General features: G+C 36.0%; 1 long non-coding RNA gene across 2 annotated transcripts; it reads left to right on the top strand.

The window, feature by feature from the left end:
* The first annotated feature begins 245 nt into the window (after positions 1 to 245).
* Positions 246 to 4,761, top strand: LOC145767314 (uncharacterized). 2 transcript variants are annotated; one of them, XR_014288761.1, is made up of 3 exons: positions 246 to 399; positions 2,233 to 2,273; positions 2,779 to 4,761. It is a non-coding gene; the product is annotated as an uncharacterized LOC145767314 (long non-coding RNA). The 2 variants fall into 2 exon arrangements; XR_014288762.1 differs by having other exon boundaries at positions 2,233 to 2,441.
* The last annotated feature ends 2,666 nt before the right edge of the window (positions 4,762 to 7,427 follow it).

Genomic DNA, 7,427 nt, shown 5'->3' with positions numbered 1-7,427 from the left:
AGCCCTAAATCTATGAAGGCCGAGTGGCTATATTTGACTTGGCCTGCTACAATACAGGGCAGTACCGTACCGGTATAACACAATGTACCGGTATTCGATATAGGCTAGGTCTATGATTTAAAAGTAAAATTTAGTATGGTACCTACTTTAACAAACAAACCTAAGTCATGACATAGACTAGGCTATGTCAATGGTACATGATCAAATGGTATTAATTTTTTTATATTGCAGTTAATATTGCTTCAATTAAAAAATAAAACATACAATTAAATAAAAAACTGGTAGAACTTAAAATGTTGCTGCTCTGTACGATGAAAAGCATAATAGATACAAAGATAGGAACTAGGAAGTTGAAGAAAAAGCTGCGGAAAGAAATGAAAAAAGATATAGGCCATCCGGGTAATTATTAATTTATACTCTGACTTAAAAAATATTAAATAATGATTGATAACAAAACAACTTACGGTAGTTAGAAAACGTTGCTGAAATGGTAAAAAAACGTTTCTGCTGTTGCTGATGTCAGTGAGCTGAAGAGAAATCTAGTTCTAGTGTGAAAACATGTGTTGTTCATATTTTTGTAAACTGTATGCATAATGTTTTGGTTTTTCACTGTGTGTTTTACTGCTTTTGTGTCATCATACTAATCTCAGGTGTACGACTGTACGTAATGCTTATTTACAGGGTAGCAACTGAGCTATCTAAACCGGAATGGCCCGTTTCGGTGAGTCTGATTCGGTGAGTCTGATTTGGTGAGTCCGATTCGGTGAGTCCGATCCCTTAACGGGGGATTTTTCAATTTTTTTTTTAAATTATCGGGTACCGTAGCCTAATTATCATTGCCGTTTTAGGGTTAGGGGTTTAGGGTTAGAGGTTAGGAACTCACCGAATCAGACTCACCGAATCGGACTCACCGAATAGTAGCAGACCCGTATTAATTATTTTCTCCCATATCATCATTTTAGAAACTAAAATCCTCACTCACAACATAGTTGTAGTATCTGTGTGCTTACAGTAACAGTACTTATTCGAAGTGGTTATATGTAACCATGGTTGCAATCAAAAAGCATTGTTTTGTAAAAAGTGTTGCCAAGTGTTGCCAAGGATAGGTTTAAGCTAAGAGTTTTGCCCAAGATTTCAAAATCTCATAAATTACAAGTTTTTGTCTTCAACTACTTTAAACTTTACTAAATTATGGAAAAATTTCTTATCTGGTAACACTAGTGCTGTAAATATAGCCACGCCTTCACTTCGTATTGCTAATTTCAATCCATGTGTTTATTCATCATCAACATCCCTGATCATCAAATACGTAAATAAAGCAACACAAAGATGAATAAACACATGAATTGAAATTAGCAATATGAAGTGAAGGCGTGGCTATATTTACAGCACTAGTGTTACCAGATAAGAAATTTTTCCATAATTTAGTAAAGTTTAAAGTAGTTGAAGACAAAAACTTGTGATTTATGAGATTTTAAAATCTTGGGCAAAACTCTTAGCTTAAACCTATCCTTGGCAACACTTTTTACAAAACAATGCTTTTTGATTGCAACCATGGTTACATATAACCACTTCGAATAAGTACTGTTACTGTAAGCACACAGATACTACAACTATGTTGTGAGTGAGGATTTTAGTTTCTAAAATGATGATATGGAAGAAAATAATTAATACCATACCTAAAATTACAGAAATTGAAAAGTTGTTTGTGTAAGTCCTGTGCAGATAAGTCTTTTAAATGGATATTTTTCACAAAACTTGCACAAGAAAGATCACAACAGCTTTGTTGGAAATGCTTTCAATTTCTTGCTTTTAATGGAAGAATCTTCACAAAGTATGAAGTAGAGAGTGTGGTTATACTTAGTGAGTGACTTTATAGTATTGTCTCAACAATGTCACTGTGAAGCTGAATATATGTATTGCAATGACAATTACTCTTAAGCGCATGAGCTATATGAATGCAAAATCTGATTGTGGTCGAGCTGTGGGTTACCTTCAAAACAAAACTTTTCCTTTATATATACACGTTATGTTACCAAATATAGTTATTACTATCTAAACCCTTGACAGCCTGTTTCACCTAAAGGAGGATCATCAGAATGTCCTTATTCAAATAGAATCTCTTCTTGTTACTAAATATATTAATTATTGTGGAGATTCATCTGCTAAAATTAAGAAATTTCATGCTTAAAATTAGTAAAAGTTAATTACAAATGCTTATTTTATGTGCAGCTGTAGAACTGAAAGACCCGGATGACAAGTTCAGTGAGACTGTTAGAGCATAAATTTGTAATGACTTTCTGTCTTAAAGCATAAATTCCTTTGAAGACTTCACTGAGGGTAATTATTACCTAGAATCAGAAAATGCAAGGTGATGATGTGACAGTCCTGCTGGGGGTATTTAAGAAAGACCAAAAAGTTCACACAAAAATAAAATACAAGTAAGAAAAAGAAACTTTTTGTCTTGTCTGATAAGCGGATAATGCAAGTAACATCAGGACATGAAAAAGCATTGCATTGTAAGAACTATAACAGATGTCGAGCTAATTGTGTCTCTTGTCCTTGATATTAAATATCTTCAAATTAGGTATGTAAGATGTATGCTTGCTTTTCAATATATATATATTGTACAAACGTTTATATCCAAGGTCGACCAAGCGTGTTATTTATATATTGTTATTTAAGTGTTGAAGGTTTTTGACATAAATCAAGGAACTTCAGTACTTTTCTGTGATTCTTTTTTATGCGGCCTGCATCATAACTTATATTTTTTTTCAGGAATGTTTGCTCTCCATGTTAAAAGAAAACTCGTCAGCAATAGGGACAGCACTGTCTACTGCTACATACAATACAGATGAAGAAGCATTGTTTGGTCAATTGATTAACCACGCCAAACTTGGAATTAGACAAACACGCCTCTGATATGTGCATGTCACACAGTGTTTAGTATGTATGCACCATTCAACAGAAAAGCACATAAGTGTGATTTAACTTGTCTTGTCTGATTTTTTGATATTTGTGTTAATCACATAAAGTTTGCAGGTGATATTTGTTACTCTTCCCCCAGTTTACGTGGTCTCAAACAAATATCTTCTAAACTACTGTGTCGGTTAATCGGTTATGCCTCCAGACATGGCATTGCTTGTAATTGTAAAAAATCTTTTGGTTGTTATTTTCTCAACATTTCAAACTTTCTTGAATCACACTCGCTTGAGCCTGAGAAATTTCTCTTTGTTGGGTCGGTTAAGTGTTTAGGTGTGTATACAATATACATGTAACTGTTTGTCTAATGAACTGGATATTTTGCGGCAAATGCGCTCACTTTGCTGCATTGCCAACAAATGAAAATCGCTATTTTATAAATGTTCAACGACTGTTAACCATACTCTGTTTTACTCATACTGTACGTCTTTTTATGCTTTGTAACTGTTGCATAAATATCGTCTTTTTTGTTTTAATCGTTTACGAGTAGCTTATAATGATCAGTTTAGAACGCTACATAATCTGTCACAATATGTGAGCGCACGTGAAAATCAAATTAATTGTGTTTTTCTTCTTGATCAAATGATCACCCTGCTTGCCATCAGTTTGTTGCAAATTGCAATGTGACTGGTTTGAAAAGTGATAAAAGATTGGAGAGGAGTTTGGCACTAAAATTGTATTGTATGTATTGTAGGAATTTGAAGTAAGCCTTGGCTTAGACAATATGGTTTGCACTGACGTTATTCAGTTCATTTGAGATTATTTGAACACCGTAAAGAAGCTATTATATGCAACCCAGACAGCCACTCTATTTGGCCAAAATTGTACCCAATCTGGTAAAGATTTGGACCAGATAAAGTGGCTGTCTGGGAGGGCTGTGGAGTCTTGCGAAAAATATGCGACTCCTCGTTTTATAACTAGCCAACTCCGGCTTCAGAGTTTCCATTTTTTTTATAATTTTTATCGTTTTTCATTTTTGTAAAATTTAATTTCATCAAAGTTATGATCGAAATTGATACAGCGACTTTTACAAATTTAACAAAAACAAGCACTTCTATTTTCGGGTGAAGTTTTAGACCCACATACGGCGAACAAGAAATTATATTCTTTTAAAAAGAGTCTAAACAAAAATTTTGTTTTTCGTTATTTTGTATCAAGTCGGAGTGAGCCTTTTAAATTACTCCATTCCGGACACGCCAAAATTCCTCCGATTCCACAGCCCTGGTTACATTACATATGTTGTTCTGTATATTGTTTGCAATTATTTGAATTTGTATATCTAGTTTACTTTGATATGTGTGGCTGATAAAGTGCTTATTGTCTGCAAATGTGTGTACTGTGCATTCACAATGATCTGTGGACTTACATATATGCACTGTACCGTCATTTTCATGCTTATACCAGATTAGCTTATTTCTTGCTATAGTAATCGTTCGTTGTGTTACTTGGTTCAATCAGTGTTTAGACTTAGAACGTTTACTGCCACTGGTATGATTGATATCACTTATCATTATTATGAATATTTCTAGTCGTTAGAGTAGAGTAAGTTTAAGATGATTGGTGTAGGTTCTTTTTCAAAGGATTTAATATTGCAGTGTATGTTCAGGTTTTGGTTTCATCATATGCCTAAGCCTTATGCTAGGCCTATTTGCCCATTGTAGATACGAATGTAGCTACACCATCTGCGTCTTGATTTTACGTTGTAGTTATCGTCAATTTTCGTTGTAGTTATCGTCAATTTTCGTTTTCCTCAACTTCGAAGCCTTATTACAATATACTGGTACACCGTAGTTGCTTGCTTTGGTACATCCTTGCTTGGTTTGGTAGTTTTTAGAGCAAAGAATTAAGAGCCCGACGCGTGTAGCTGTAGCCTATATTGCCAGTCTCATATGACTGTTGATGTTTGCAGAGCATCTGATGTCAGCCACAGCCTGTACTTTTTGGACAGTTGTGATGCGGAGATATGTTAAGGCAAGACCGTCTTGGTTAAGGTCAAACCATAAAAGTTGTAAGAGAAGCGGGGAAGTTAACACAAGATTCCAAATGAAATTTCACAAATGGGCCACTTGAATTACAACCAATTGTATTTTCCAACATCGCTGAAATAAAAGTAACCTGCGCTTGCAATTTGTTTTTATTCTGACCATATAAGTTAATATATGGCAAATATAGCAGAGGTCCAAAAAAGGGTAGAAGCGACAAAGCGGAGCTGACACGTTTTGTCAAGAAAGCAGATCATCTAAGGTACCTACTACTACTCATTCTAAACTACGGTAACGATGGAAGCATTCCTCTATTATGTCACAAGATTTTGTTCTCCCAGGACCCAGGTCATCCCTTTGAAATATGGGTGCACCAACCATCTAAATGTTTTGTGAAAAATTTATTAAAAATACCGTAGGCTACCGTCTTTAATTTGTTTTGTTGGTTAATCAGCCAGGAAGTGAAGTAGGCCTACTTGTAAAGAACAATAAACAAACTTTTTTTAAAGTAGCCTAGGTCTATGCCAGAAGAAAAACTTCATTGTTATTTGCAAGTAGTCTTGCATAGGCTACTTTTCAAAAAAAAAATACCAAGTTTTCTTGTTGACGAAGCATCCGAGCGGATTTAAATGCAATGTCGGGCTTTGTTATAACTTTGAAAGTTTGTCAACGGATATATGAACTAGCTTACTCACTCATCAATGGCTTCCACACGCTTAACGTCTTATTTCTATGGAAACCAATGTGAACATGTCAGCGCAAATCATAAAGCCGAAACACGCCAGACATGAAAACACGCCCACCCGCTATATGCTAAATGCTAGACAAGCTCAGTGTGAACCCCGCATTTAAGAGTCGCGCACTCATTAGGCTGCCCGTATGGCACGAAACAGGTTGATCCACTTTCGGGAGTTTGCTCTATTTCGGTACCACAAACCTAACTTGTTTCTGGTAGAACACAAGGGTCGACTTGCCTTCTTTGAGCAACCCAACATCTGGAGCTCCCACTCTCCCATGTAAGGCAAATTTGAAGATTTATGAGGTGAAATGGAATCAGAGTTAAAAACTCTTTTACTGCGCCGTGAAGTGAGGTGGCTTTCAAAAGTCAAAGCTTTGAAATGGCTAGCCAATTAACGTTGAAAACCGAAATCGTGATTTTTCCAACAGAATAAAATTCAGTCTTGGTCCACCATTTTCGCAATGACATCTAACTTTTGGAATTATGTCAGATTTGCTTGAAAAATTGAACGAATTTAATTTGTCCCTCCTAAAAGAAAACATCAATATTTTGCATTGAAATAAAAAATTGATGCATTCATCAAAAAATTGAACATCTGGAAACCAAAATTTCAAATTGATTTATCTGAAATGTTCGCACCCGCCTACTGTTTCCTCATAAGCAACATTAAAACCGCCTTGAGACCTGCATTAATAAACACTGAGCCACGCATAGACAAGCGTTGTGGCAGAAAGCAGTCACATCCATCACACCGGATAAATGTGTTTGGTTTTTTGTTTTGTTTCCAGTAGGCTACTCATAGGCTGGTATGGCGCAGCGGATAAGGCACTCGCTTTCTAATCATTCAATCCTGGTTCGACTCTCAGCTTAAGCTGATTGTTGAAAACACCGCTCATCTCAATTCAGGGTGCAATGAATTGGGTGGACGTAGTTGCTGAAGGAAAGGCGGCCGAGAGAAAGGAACTGGCCACCCTACTCTCGTTAGTGCCGATGGCTTAGTACAGGGGTCACCAACCTTTTTTGCATGCGGGCCACTTTGGCACTTAAGAGAGCTGTGGCGGGCCGCACTAATAAAATTTTAGTTAGGTTGACTCTTATGCTAGAGAATAACGCATTTCGTATCCAGTATCCAGCGTTACATGTTGTTAATATTTATCCTAGAATACCGCAACAACAAAATTAGTCGATCAACGCTACTGCCAGGCCAAGCTCCTTTAACAACACTTTTGACTTTTTTAACAATGCCTAATAAACGAGGCCGCTTGTTTTGTGCACTTATAGCGAGGCGAGCGGTTTCATCAGAATACTCATCGCCAAGCAAGAGTGATGTTGTCACTTCGCTTCAGAAAAGATATCTTACCATTAACAGTTTCAGTAAACATGGAAATGTTTGACACATCGCAATACAGGCAACAATAGTGACATGTAAACATATCAGCAAAAAATAGGCTCCAATAACAGGGAGAAAGAAACCAGGCACCATGAAACAAACGCTTGTGGAAATCATCGAAAAAACGTTTCTATCGTAACTCATGAACAGTGTTCCCTCTAAAAAAGCAATGAATTGGTTTTTCATCTTTTTGTGAGAGTCTATAAAACCGTCTTTCCTTGATTATTAGACCAATGTCACTTGCGGTGCTTATTACCATGACAAGAATTGTTGATTAACAACATTTTGCAGTACTAAGCTAAATATTTTCATAATACCAATATTTTTCAATTTA

The sequence above is a fragment of the Aplidium turbinatum genome, chromosome 3 (genome assembly GCF_918807975.1).
Source record: "Aplidium turbinatum chromosome 3, kaAplTurb1.1, whole genome shotgun sequence".
In the NCBI taxonomy this organism is placed as follows: Eukaryota; Metazoa; Chordata; class Ascidiacea; order Aplousobranchia; family Polyclinidae; genus Aplidium; species Aplidium turbinatum.
The sequence above is the reverse complement of the archived record's forward strand: the minus strand, read 5'-3'. Positions and strand labels throughout refer to the sequence as shown.